Source organism: Lithobates pipiens, unplaced genomic scaffold (genome assembly GCF_037356315.1).
Source record: "Lithobates pipiens isolate NorthernLeopardFrog02 unplaced genomic scaffold, aLitPip1_a1.2 Scaffold_41, whole genome shotgun sequence".
Classification (NCBI taxonomy): domain Eukaryota; kingdom Metazoa; phylum Chordata; class Amphibia; order Anura; family Ranidae; genus Lithobates; species Lithobates pipiens.
The window spans coordinates 3,519,844-3,534,066 of NW_027507861.1; the positions used below are offsets into that span (position 1 = coordinate 3,519,844).

Consider the following 14,223-nt stretch of genomic DNA (forward strand, 5'->3'; position numbering starts at 1 on the left):
GGAGGTGAGTGGTGCCCATGACAAGGATCCAGGCCCAAACTCCCCAGTGGATCCAATCGCCATGTTTCCTACTACAGGACAATCGATATCGGATATTACGCTCAAAGAAATGCTCATGTCGCTTAGATCATCACTACAGTCTGATATGTTGTCGTGCCTCCAACAATGTAGAGCTGAAATCACTGAATTGGGAGGCAGGGTGCATCAAGTTGAAACGCAGATGAGTGATGTTACAGTATCTTTCAATGCACTTGTTGACTCCCATATGACCCAGCAGGACTCTATTTCTAAAATACAAGCAAAATTAGCAGACCTCGAGGACCGTTCCCGCAGGAACAATTTGAAAATAAGGGGCATACCGGAAGAGGTCACGACGCAACAGCTTCAGTCCTATGCCACAGACTTATTCCATGCTGTAGCACCATCATTGTCCCCATTAGATCTGAGGATAGATAGGATCCACAGAGTTCCCAAACCCTCCTTCTTGCCGCAAGAAGTCCCGAGAGATGTACTCCTACGAATCCATTTCTTCCAGACCAAGGAACTACTTTTGGATGCCTTCCGCAAAGCGGAAAACATTCCAGAACAAGCTGCAAACTTACAAATGCTCCCAGACCTTTCGCAATACACGCTGCAACTGCGACGTAACATGGCGACAGTCACCAAAGCGCTTAGAAACCACAAGATAATGTACAAATGGAAATATCCAGCTAAATTGATCGTTTCTCATCAGGGCACCACCCACCTGATTACCACGTTGGAAGATGGCCTACGCCTTATCCGCCAGTGGCAAATCCTACCGCCTGACACGGGTGAAGATTCACATCCGCTGCACAAGACCCCACCTGGTAAAATAAACCAAGAATGGCAACTACAACAGCGCAGAAGACCCAATTCGAGGCGCACCTGATCAACCCAGCATAATGCGACCTACTACATACAGTAGGGCTCCCCGAAGGCCTAAGGTACCGTACACCGTACCGCAGCTCCCTGCAGTTGGGCGGACAGTCTGTCTGGTCCGTCTGGACTTATTTGAATGTTTTTGAAAGTTTTCCGTTTGTTTTATTTTTGTTTTTTCTTGCCATTTTGGAGATTTTACTTGGATACTATGCTTGCAACTGTCGATTTCCCAATATCTCCGAAGACAGTTCTGGACATTGCCCTGTTTCTGATTGTTTGCCTTCCTCACCGCTACTCTTGGCAGTCATCCTGGATATTGACTGTCACGAAGTTCTACCTATGTTTTGATTTTGCTCCACGCCTAACTAAACATATATTGGAGGACACACTGACTGTTACATCTGAACCCTTTTCAACTACAATACTATTATGCCAACTATCCACGATCAAGGTCACCATCGACTGCCTTATCGCCCCACAAATTTGAATGTCAGTTAAAATCTTGACGATCAACGCACGGGGCCTTAACCACCCAGCTAAAAGAAGATCCCTATGGAAAGAGGCTATCCAGCACAAAGCAGACATTCTAGCAGTTCAAGAGACTCACTTTAACATTGCAGCTACGCCTAGATGCTCTCACCCGAACTTCCCGCATGTGTTTCTGTCATCTGCCTCGGCGAAGAAGAAAGGAGTGATGCTCGCAGTGAGAGACACGGTGGTATTTGAACTGAAAGACTCCTTTTGCGACCCAGATGGTCGATATATTATTCTGGTTTGTACCATAAATAAGCTTCCTATCACACTATCATGTATATATGCTCCCAACTCGCATCAACTCCAATTTGTGAAACGTGTCACCAAAAAAATATCAGAGATGCGAGTTGGGAGTATACTAATATGTGGTGACTTCAATATGGTAGTAGATGATAAGCTAGATTCTTCCTCCCGCACCACAAATCGTAACTCAAAATTTCGGGACCTTCTTATCAAAGAAGATTTGTAGGATGCGTGGCGCTGTTTGAATGCAAACGATAGAATGTATACTTATTACTCTCCCCGACACAACTCATATTCCAGGTTGGACATGTTCTTAGTAGATAAGTTGTTGTTGCAGAGAATCTCCCACTCTGCAATTTATGATATCACGTGGTCTGACCACGCCCCAGTGCTTCTCCAGATAGAGGGTGGGAGTGCCTTTGCCGCAGCTCGCTTATGGCGTTGCAATGACTATATTATACAGGATCCTAAACTACAAAAAGATATTGCCAACCAGTTGAAAGAATTCTTTCATTTTAATACCCCTGCTGACACAAACCCCTTCACAAATTGGAATGCCCACAAGGCTTACATTCGGGGAATCCTTATTAAATTAAACACAATAGCCCACAAGGCCCGCTCGGCTAAGATTAAGGAACACCTGGGTAGCAGTGATCATAACATCATTTCCTTTGATGTTAGCGCTAAACAAGAAATACATACGGGAAAGATAAAAACACTCAACTTCAAGAGAGCAAATTTTCCAAGGATGAGGGATACTCTCCAGGACTTAGACTGGGAGAGAATATTCACTTCAATGGGCACAGAACAGAGATGGGAATTCTTCAAAAAGACTGTTTGGGACCTCACTGCAAAGTATATTCCCATGGGCAATAAGTTTAAAAGGCTAAAAACAAAACCTATGTGGCTCACGGCCAAAGTTAAAAAAGCTATAAACTGTAAGAGAAGAGCTTTTAAAAAATATAAAAATGAAGGATCACTAGTGTCATTTAAATGTTACAAAGAAATTAACAGAATATGTAAAAAGGAAATCAAGGATGCAAAAATTCAAAACGAACGACAGATTGCAAAAGATAGTAGGACAAACCCCAAAAAATTCTTCAAATATATTAATAGTAAAAAGGTCAAGTCTGAGCATGTAGGCCCTTTACAAAACAATCTAGAGTTGGTGACTGGGGACAAAGAGAAGGCTAATTTATTAAACACTTTCTTCAGCTCTGTGTACACAAAAGAGCATGGGGGAGCGCATGACCATAATGGGGGTGATAGTGACACAGCCCCAAATGATCCACAATGGCTCAAAAGTGATATGGTCCAGAAATACTTAGACGGAATAAAGGTGGATAAAGCACCTGGCCCTGATGGCATCCACCCACGGATCCTAAAAGAATTGAGCTCTGTAATTTCAGAGCCATTGTATCTAATTTTTAGGGACTCAGTAATGACGGGAATAGTCCCACTGGATTGGCGCAGGGCGAACGTGGTGCCTATATTTAAAAAGGGATCAAAGTCTTTACCAAGTAACTATAGACCTGTTAGCTTAACTTCTATAGCTGGGAAGATACTGGAGCGTTTAATAAAAGACCACATCGACGAGTTCTTGCTGAACAAAAACACTTTAAGCAACAGACAACATGGATTCATGAAAGACAGAAGTTGTCAGACAAATCTGATTTCTTTTTATGAGGAGGTAAGTAAAACTTTGGACAGAGGGGTGGCAGTGGACGTGGTATACTTGGATATTGCAAAAGCCTTCGATACAGTTCCCCACACACGGCTCATGTGTAAGGTAAAGTCTACAGGTTTGGAAATATCAGTTTGTAAATGGATAGAAAATTGGCTAAAAGATAGAATTCAGAGAGTAGTGGTTAATGACTCTTACTCTGAATGGTCTAAGGTTATCAGTGGTGTACCCCAAGGTTCAGTGCTGGGACCCTTACTTTTTAACATCTTTATAAATGATATTGGGTCTGGGATCAAAAGTAATATTTCTGTCTTTGCAGATGACACCAAGATATGCAATGGAATAACGTCCTTACAGGATGTCTCCAATTTACAAGCCGACCTCATTACACTGTCTAATTGGGCGACTATGTGGCAGATGAGGTTTAATGTTGACAAATTTTGCAAAGTTATGCACTTGGGGCGTAAGAATATGCATGCATCATACATGCTAGGGGGAGTACAATTGGGGGAATCCATAGTGGAGAAGGATCTGGGGGTTTTGGTAGACCATAAGCTCAATAACAACTTGCAATGCCAAGCTGCTGTTTCCAAAGCGAGCAAAGTCCTTTCTTGTATTAAGAGAGGTGTGGACTCCAGAGAGAGAGATATAATTTTGCCCCTGTTCAAATCATTAGTAAGACCTCACCTGGAATATGCCGTTCAGTTTTGGGCACCAGTTCTCAAAAAGGATATCAGGGAACTGGAGAAAGTGCAGAGAAGGGCAACCAAACTGATAAGAGGCATGGAAGAACTCAGCTATGAGGAGAGATTAGAGGAACTAAATTTATTCACTCTTGAGAAGAGGAGATTAAGGGGGGATATGATCAACATGTTCAAATACATTAGGGGTCCATATAGTGAACTTGGTGTTGAGTTGTTCTCTGTACGGTCAACCCAGAGGACACGGGGGCACTCTTTACGTCTAGAGGAAAAGAGATTTCATCTTCAAGTACGGAAAGGTTTCTTCACAGTTAGAGCTGTGAAAATGTGGAATAGACTCCCGCCAGAGGTGGTTCTGGCCAGTTCAGTAGATTGCTTTAAGAAAGGCCTGGATACTTTCCTGATGGTACATAATATAACTAGGTACTAACATAGGTAAAGTTGATCCAGGGAAAATCCGATCGCCTCTTGGGGGATCAGGAAGGAATTTTTTTCCCCTGCTGTAGCAAATTGGAGCATGCTCTGCTGGGTTTTTTTTTCGCCTTCCTCTGGATCAATTGTGGGCATAAAATTGGGTATCTGGATTGTACGATTATTTTTTATTTTATTTATTTGTTTTTAAGGTTGAACTGGATGGACTTGTGTCTTTTTTCAACCTGACTAACTATGTAACTATGTAACTATGATTGGCCAAAGCATTCATCTGACCTTCATGCTTTGGCCAATCACTGCACGCTCCTCTGCGAGAGCCATATTTGGCCAAAGGCAGGGAGGCAGGGAACCTTTGGCCAATCATGGCTCAGGGGGACCAAGTCCACGCCCCACACTATGTAAGGATGCTTACATAGAGGCCGTGTGTAGTGTTGTTGGAGTGGACAGAGAGATAGCTTTAGCTAGATTAGGTAGGCAGGTTAGTCAGTTAGTGGCAGTGTATTTGAGATATGTGTAGCCTATATATATTGTCAGGGCTGGGCTCAGCCCTTCCTTCTCAGAGCATGCTGCTCAGCTGTCGGTTAAGTGCCAGCTTTAATCTTTCCACAGTGACTCACCTGGTGATGATATCCTGCTCATCAGTCCTGCTGGTTACTTAAGCTGTACATGTCAGTTCCTCTCTGCTTTCGCCTTGGTCAACATATGAAGAGACTCTCTCCTGTCTTCCTGTTAAAGATTTGCTTGGCCGACATCCCTTCTGGTTCCTGATCCTGAGGTTTCCTGATTTGTTCTGAAGTACACTGATCCCTGGCTCCCTGATATCCTGGCTTGTCTGACTACCCGTTCCGGTTAGCAAACTCTGGCTATGTTTTGACTACGCTTTCTGTTAAACCTTTTTTGCATTTTTATTATTAAACAGTGTGATTTTTACTGCACTTCTGTCTCAGTCTGATTCATGGTTTCTAGCAGTAGGCAAAGGCCGTAAATTCAGAAGATGCTGTTAATCCACTTGTTGGTAATATTGTTTCTAGATTGGATGAGCAAGATCACCGCATGGATCAGTTTGCCATGGCGTTACAAACGCTCCTGAATCGTACGGCTCACCTGGAATCTCCCACTGTGGATACTCCACTACCATCTGTGTAGCACCCTGTCCCTGCTGCTCCTCCAGTCTCTGTGCAGGCACCTGCCTCGAGTATTACCTCTATAAAGAGGTATGTCTGGTTTTGCTCCACTTTCCCAGCGATTTGGGGGGCGAACCAGTTCAATGTTTCTCAACCAGGTTGGCATATACTTTGAGATGCTGCCCCAGGTGTTTCCCACAGACAAAAGCAAAAGTAGGTTGTGTGATATCTTTGCTTTCTGAGAGAGCCTTGTCCTGGGATAACCCCCTATGGGAGACACAAAAACCTATTGTCCTGAGTTAACCAGAGTTTGTGGCTTCCTTTAAAAGTGTATTTGACGTTCCCGCATGCTGTGCTTCTGCTGCCAAGAGCCTTATAACAGAGTACGAGAACTGTTGCGGATTACACCATTGATTTCCGTACTCTGGCAGCAGAGGTTGCTTGGAACAATGAGGCCCTTGTGGCTGCTTTTTTCTCATGGGCTCTCGGATATCAAAGATGAGATAGCAGCTCGAGACATACCCACTGAGCTGGGAAAGTAGATCACGTTTGTCATCCTCATTGACACCAGACTCAGAGAAAGACTCTTTTAAGGAGTGCTTGTGGAAGTCTCCTGTACATTTGTCTCTGAGCTTTGCAGTCCCATCCTTGCCTACATCACCTCCCATGCCTCCTGGTACAGAGTCGGTCAGTGAAGTGGAACCCATGCAGTTAGGCTTCACACGTCTCTCTGCAGATGAGAGAACCCTTAAGAGGAGGGAGAGACAGCCTTTTAAAATGGGGCCTGCCTGGCCATAATAAAGTTTTGTCATACCCATCCAGGGAACGCCAAAACCTTGAGGTCCTGTAGCGGACAAACCTTAGGTGGCATTGTTTCATTCCCAGTTATCCAGAAGGATAAGCTCCTGGTTTCAGTTACCCTTTCTTGGTCTCAGTCCATCGAGATACAGGCTCAAATCGACTCTGGGGCTGCAGGCCTGTTCATTGATGCTGCCTTTGTATTTAAAGAACTCGATTCCACTGCAGCTTCGTGCCACTCCACTTGCCATTGAGGCTCGACCGGAGACCTTTACAGCCTGCCCATGTGACTCATGAAACTGCTCCGTTATCCATGGCCATGGGGGCTCTTCACCATGAGATAATCAAATTCCAAGTAATTTTCTCCCCCAAGTTTCCAGTGGTTATTGGTTATCCTTGGTTACAAAGGGACAACCCCTCTTGATTTGCTGCATTGTGGTGACCAGGAGAGGACCTCTCGATGAAGCCAGACATGTTTTCAGAATGTGGCTAGGGTCCTGTGCACCTCTTCACTCTCCTCCTTGCTGGAGGAGTACTGTGATTTTAATGATGTCTTTGACAAAAGGTCAAGCCAGTAGTTTGCCTCCACACCAGCCTTATGATTGTGAAATTGACCTTCAACCTGGTGCCATACCACCTCTTAGCCGGGTTTACCCTTTGTCGGTCTCGAAGGATAAGGCCATGGAGGAGTATGTTGCAGACGCATTTTCTCGAGGATTCATCCCCAAATCCTATCTCTTGTTGGTGCTAGTTTCTTTGTGAAGAAAAAGAGTGGTGAAATGAGACCTTGTCTTGATTATAAGGGTCTCAATTGTTACACCATTAAGAATGCTTATCCAATTCCGTTGATTATGGAGTTCATGAGGATCAAGGAGGGAGATGAATGGAAAGCTGTGTTTAAATAGCAGGACAGGCCATTATGAGTACCTTGTAATGCCTTTTGGCCTTTGCAACGCTCCAACAGTTTTCCAGGAATTTATCAACGATGTCCTCCGAGATTTGTTGCAGCTATGTGTGGTGGTTTATCTCGACGATATCCTCAATTTTCAAATCCCTAAAGAGCCACCACACAGATGTCTGTCATGTGCTTCAGAAGCTGAGAGAAAACCATCTGTATTGTAAATTGGAGAAGTGCGAGTTCCATCGTGTACAGGTTAAATTCCTGGGTTATGTTAATTTCTACTGCTGGTTTTATGATGGACCTAGAGAAGCTCTTCGCAGTCTTAGCCCTTGTACACACGGTCAGACATTTCGACAAAAAAATCTGTCGGATTTTGTCCAATGGATTTTGTCCGAAACTGGTGTTGCATACACACGGTCGGACAAAGTTGTCAGAAAATCTGATCGTTTGTAACGTGATGGCATTATTTCGTTATGATGGGACTACGTTCAGGCTAGTAGCCAATAGCTTTGGTCTAGGAATTTGATCTAAGCATGCGTGACACTTTCTCCGATCGTTTGTAGAGAATTTCGATCGGACAAAGTCATGATAGCCCAGCTCGAAAACCGTCGGTCGGATATTCCGAGGGAAACAGTCTGATGGAGCCCCAACACGGTCGGATTATCCGACAACATGGTCCGATCTGACATTTTCTGTCGGAATGTCCGACCATCTGTACAAGGGCTTACAGTAGCCCCGACCTGTGGGTTTAGGTCCTCTGCAACGTTTTCTTGGCTTTGCCAATTATCGGAAGTTTATTTGTAACTTCTCGTCTCTGCTCAAGCCTCTGACTGATATGACCAGAAAGGACGGTAACCCACAAAGTTGGTCTCCGGAGTCCATTTAGGCCTTTGAGAATCTTACTTTCAAAAGATTTTATTTTATGATAAAGGCACTTACAAAAATATACCAGTATAATAAACAATCTTCAGCAGGGAGGGCCCGCTGTCACAGTGTAAGTATTGAAAACAGGAGACAGTTGTGGAAGACAGACAATATCAAATGGGTACAGACATCTTGCCCCGCCTCAGCGAGGGGCTAAACAAATAAAAAGAAAAATAAGGGGTCACCCCCCGTGGGGAGCCCATCCAATAGATCCGTAAGGGGTAGCAACCAGGAGCCCCCACCCCGACACCCCTAAGAGGGAACTTGCTGTGCCAGGATGAGGGAGTACCCTCCTGGGTCCCCCCCTCTCAGAGGGAGAAAGAATTCAATGGGCCGTCCACAGTGGGCACCGCAACATTCAATTGGACTGTACGGTGAACCTGTCAATTATAGCTCTGTTGAGCCAACCACAAAAACAGAACATCTAGAAGGACAGAGGAGAGAAGAGAAGAAGAAAAGAGAAGGACAGAGGGGTAAAGGGAGGTAAGCTATGTCCTAAAAGGGTGAAGGGGTACAGTGGTAGAATGTTTGGCACTCAATGTAAGAGGGGGAGCTTTAGGGGTGAGGTCTGGTCACTAAGGTAGAGCCTGGGGGCACCCCAGGCAGCAGAGATATTCCCATGTAACGGGCCCAAGGGTCCCACACCTTTCTAAATTTAGGCGTGGTATCTGACAGTGTGCCCGACAGTTTTTCTTGGGACATTATCCAGGATATCTTCCTCTTAACTGCGAGGAAGGAGGGTCTGGGTTGCTTCCAGGCGGAGGCAATCGCAATTTTGGCACCTAAGAGGATAAAGTAGGTTAGTTTCTGAGTGTAACCAGGCAACAAAGGAGTAGGGGCATTGAGTAACGCAACCTCAGGAGTTTTTGGAACCCGGCAGCCTGTGACCATGTAAATTAAGTTAAAGATTTTAGTCCAGAATAATCGAAGCCTAGGGCATTCCCACCAGATGTGGATCATGGAGCCACGAAGTTGGCACCCCCTAAAACATAAGGGGTTATCCGTGGGGTAGATTTTGGCTAGCCTGGCTAGAGTGAGGTACCACCTGGTTATCAATTTGATGCTAGCCTCCATAAGAGAGGTGTTTTGGATCCCACGAAAGGATCTGGCTAGGGCCAGCTGCCAGGTTTCGAGACTGCCAGAGGTCTGAAGGTCAGATTCCCATGCCGTCATATATGGGGATTTGCCCGTTGGGGCAGTGAGAGCCGCATAGATTACTGAAATACCACCCCTCTGCTCCTCGATCTTACCACACCAGGCTTCGTATTCAGTAAAGGGAGGAGGAAGGGGTTTGTTCTTCCAAAGCGAGTGTAAGAAGTGAGATAATTGTTGGAAGCAGAACCTCTCTGAGTCTGGTAGCTCTAAGTGTTCGATACAAAAATCCAGGGAAATTGGACCCCTTGAATTGAAAAAGTGACCTATCCTGTATAGCCCCTTGTCCAACCACCATCTGAAGGCCTCAATATCTAGGCCAGGGGGAAAGTCATGATTACGGGAAGATGTGAGCAAGGGGTCTTAAAGTGGAGACTAGGGAAGGCTCTTTGCGGAGACCGTCCCATAGGGCGCAGGAGTGAGAGAGGGATGGGGACATGATGGGCGGCCTGGCTTTGGGCGGGCACCACAATACAAAATCTAGTGTAAAAGAGGGTACGGAGCAGCGTTCAATGGACAGCCAATCCGGTTTCTCGTATTTGGAGTAGATCGTGGAGAGTTGGGCTAGGCGAGCTGCAAGGTAGTATTTGTGAAGGTTAGGCAAGCCCAACCCCCCCCTACGTCTGTGCAGGAATAGCGTGTTTTGCGAGAGACGGTACCCCTTGTTGCTTCAAATATATTTCAGTATTTTGCTTTGCAGAGAGCAGAGGTGGTCCTTCCGGACTGGTATTGGGAGGGCTCGGAAATAGTATAGGATTTTGGGAAGAAGGGTCATTTTTATGGAGTTAATCCGGCCAAGCCAGGATAGTTCGTGTTTAGACCATGAACAGAGATCAGTTTCCAGCTGTCTGTATAGTTTGGGGTAATTGTGGGCATACAACATCTCCATTTTAGGTGTAAGGGAGATACCCAAGTATTGGATGGCAGTGTCACTCCATTGGAACGGAAAGGATTGTTTGAGTGAGAGAACTTGATGGGTGGGAAGAGAAATATTCAAAGCCACAGACTTCGAGTAATTGACTCGCAAGCCTGAGACCTTGGCAAAGTCGTCTAGTACTTGGGATAAGTTGGGCAGGGTTGTGAGGGGAGAAGTAAGGAATAACAGTATGTCGTCTGCAAAGAGTCAGCATTTGTGCCTTTGGCTACCACACTGGACACCTCCAATGTCTATGTTGTGGCGGACTGCTATCGCTAGTGTTTCAATGGCTATTGCAAATATGAGGGGAGAAAGGGGGCACCCTTGTCTGGTCCCTCTGGTAATGGGAATTGGAGTGGATAGGTATCCCTGAAGTCGAATTTGGGCCCTCGGCTGGGAGTATAAGGCCCGTAATAAACCAAGGAAGCGAGCCCCAAATCCCCACCTGTCAAAGAGCTGGAAGATGTACTCCCAGGAGACCGAGTCGAAAGCCTTCTGGATATCTAGGGAAAGGAGGAAGCCAGATTGTTTGGGTCCCCCTTCCCAATTAGACTGCAGAATGGAGATAATGTCGATCGCCCTCCGAATTTGATCAGGTCCCTGTCTGCCAGGGATAAATCCAACTTGGTCCTTGTGGACATAGCGTCCGATAAAGGAGGCCAGCCTATTGGCCATAACTTTCGTGAGAATTTTGAGGTCATTATTAATGAGGGAAATCGGCCTGTAGTTGCCGACATCCTCCAAGTTCTTGCCAGGTTTGGGAATGACCGTGATATACGCCGTGTTAAGGTGGGGATCTAGGGGGCTTCCATTAGCTTTATGATTACCGAGATTGGCCAGGTGGGGGGCAAGCGTGTTGGCAAAGGCTTTATAGTAAGGGATCAAAAGACCGGCGGGGCCTGGGGCGGAGCTTTTTTTGAGTTCCTTTATGACTCCCAATATCTCCTCCACCCGAAAGGGGCATTCCATGACTTGTTTGTGAGCATCCGATAAGACAGGGATGGGGAGTCCCTCCAAAAACTTTGGAAGGAGGTTTGCTTTGGGAGATGGAGGACTGCTGTAAAGAGAGGTGTAAAAGTCCTGAAAGGCATTCAGTACTGCGACCGGATTAGACGTGGGCGGGTGTCCTGCACTTCTGATCCGAGGGAGGGTGCTTAGCTTGGTTCTAGGGGAGAGTCTATTAGCCAGGAGTGTGCCTATTTTATCCGCCTGTGAGTAAAACTTGTGACCAGACCACCTAACCGATTCTTCTGCTTTTGTGGTGAGGGCGAGATTAAGTTCTAAGCGAGTCTTGTCAAGCAAGGAGGTGGGGGTGCGGAGGGGGTCCTTTTTGTGAAGAGCCCTGAGTCTAGAGTATTCCTCTTCTAGCTTCAGGATGGTTGATTGCCTTTCCCGTTTTATTTGAGTTCCTAATTGAATGAGTTCTCCCCTAATAAATGCTTTGTGCGCCGCCCACAGGGTTTCGGGGGAGACATCAGGTGTCGCATTAATAGAGAAATATTCCTGCAGTGCTTTGTCAAGATCCATAACTCGTGATGGCTCTGACAGGAGAGATTCGTTTAACCTCCAATGCCTGGGGTGTCTCCCACTCGAACCCCCGAGGGCCGTCACAATTACCAGCGAGTGATCCGAGACCACTGTGTCAGTGATGGAGGCTTTGAGCACCCGGGGTAGGAGCGAAGAGGGGACAAGTATGTGGTCAATCCTTGCATAGGATTGGTGTGGTGCTGAGTAGTGAGTGTAGTCTCTCTTTTTGGGGTTTAATTCCCGCCAAGCATCGGATAACCCATAAGCGTGAAGCAATTTGGCGATCCGCAGGCTTGCCTTCGTGGGCCTGGTTAAACGGGCATGAGAGGAGGAGGATTTGTCAAGGCCTTGATCAAAGGCGACGTTAGAGTCCCCTCCGACAATAACCGCCCCCTCTAAAAGAGGTGCAAGGGTGCGCAGCAAGGATTCAAAGAATTTGACCTGCCCTGTGTTCGGGGCATAGTAGGAGACCAAGGAATAAAGGTGGTCCCCAACAGTGCCCTTTACAAGTAAAAACCTACCCTCCGGATCCGCCTTTTCAAAACTTTTATTGAATTTGCAAGTTTTGGCTATCAGAATGGCCACCCCCTTGGTTTTGGATTCTGCATTGGCTAAGTAGAACTGAGGGAAGTGGGTTTGTAGGAACTTAGGACTATACCGGATAGGAAGGTGCGTTTCCTGAAGTAGAATTATATCTAGTTTCAGAGATTTATAGTAATCAAGAGCTTTTCTCCGTTTGATGGGGGAATTAAGGCCCTGTATGTTGTGGGTGGCTATCTTAAGCCTAACAGCTTGTGGATCAGCCATGGAGCAGAGGGGAAGCCCAGCATCTGAAGGCGACCTCACTTACCCAGTCCGTAGCGGGGTTCCTGGCAAGAGCATTGGGATCGACGGCCTGTGATTTTCTCACAGAATACATTGCTGACTGGGTTAGCTCAGCCAGACCTGAAAAAAAAAAAATAGTGTCATGTAAACATTCAACAGGAGTAGCTTACAACCTAGTGGGGAGATAGAAGGAGATAGAACAAGGAAAGAAAGTGTTCCTGGGAAAAGAAAGAGGAGATCAGGGCAGGAGACACCCCCCGAAATCCCGAGAAAGAACAGTGTAAACAGCCGACCTATAAGGTCAGATGTCCCGACCCTCAGGCGCCCGGGAGAGACCGAGGGAGGGGGAGTTGCGCATGTGGTCCCTGGCAGAACTGGGGACCCCTAGTCGGGCAACAACCCAATCTGTTGATTCAACATTATATAACAGTAGAAGTTAAGCAACAATAAAGAACTTAAGGCACGGCCAAACATAGTGATTAGGAGGCACTGGGGCTAATCAGTGAATGCTGGTCATTAAACAGACAGTGAAGTGGCGTATCCAGGGAGGGTGCTGGGGACTGCAGCCCCCTAAAAAGTCCTTCAAGCAGCCCGTAGGGCCTATTTCGAGGGGGCGCAAATAGTGTGAGGGGTTACGGGCAGTCCAGAAGGTGGGTGAAGTACTGCATAGCGTCCCGGGATATTAAAGGCGATGGGGAAGGGGGTAGCACAGGTCCTAGGCAAGGGGAGGGCAAAAAAGGGTGGAGGACCAAACTTCCAATGGTTGGGGAAAAGTCCTCTGGCCCTCTCCAGGACCTCGGACGGTCAGACACAGAATGGAGAGTCTAAGAAGGGGCCCGAATGTTGCTCAGGTGGGTGCATTATCCTTGACCTTCTTGGCTCTTCCGGAGGTCCACAACGGGGATTGTGGGCTGTTAGGTGTGGGCCGTTTGTTTGAGCTCTGGCCAGAGTTAGAAGTGTCCATATCAGCTTCTTGAGAAATGATTTTCAGCCTGGTGAGGAGCTTTTCCCCCTCGGGGAAAGTGTAGAAAGCATAAGACTTCCCTTTATCCGTGAACCGGACCGCAAATGGGAATGCCCACTTGTATTTTATGTCTTTTTGTGACATTGCAAGCAAGAGGGGTTTCCGGGCTCTCCGTCTCTGTATGGTGGAGGGGGATAGGTCCACAAAGATCTGAACCTGGTGGCCCTGGTATAAGACGTGTTGCAGGGATCTGGCTCTCTTCATAACTTCTTCTTTCACCGAAAAGTGATGTGGCTTGGCCAGAACATCACGTGGAGTGTCATCCTTCCTAGGGGGGCCAAGGGTTCTGCGGACCCGGTCAAGTTCAAGCTTAGGAGCTGGGATGTCAGGGATTAGCTGTGTAATGAGGTCCTGCACCACCTTGGACACATCAGTTATTGATTCTGGAAGCCCTCGAATTCTGATGTTGTATCTGCGTGACCTATTTTCAAGGTCATCAATACGGGCCATAGCTAGGTCTAATTGCTCCTGTACTGAATAAATGTGCCTGGAGTTTTGAATGGATCTGGCAATGGTATCCTCCATTTTATGCTCGATC

General features: G+C 46.5%; 1 protein-coding gene across 1 annotated transcript in view; it reads right to left on the reverse strand.

Annotated features, from left to right (window-relative positions):
- The window catches only part of LOC143956804 (uncharacterized), a 37,009-nt gene extending 24,239 nt beyond the window's left edge, over positions 1–12,770 (reverse strand). Inside the window, exon 1 of the mRNA XM_077466977.1 lies at positions 12,687–12,770. The gene's annotated coding sequence lies outside the window, so the exon portion shown is untranslated. The remainder of the gene's footprint in view (positions 1–12,686) is intronic.
- Positions 12,771–14,223: the final 1,453 nt, after the last annotated feature.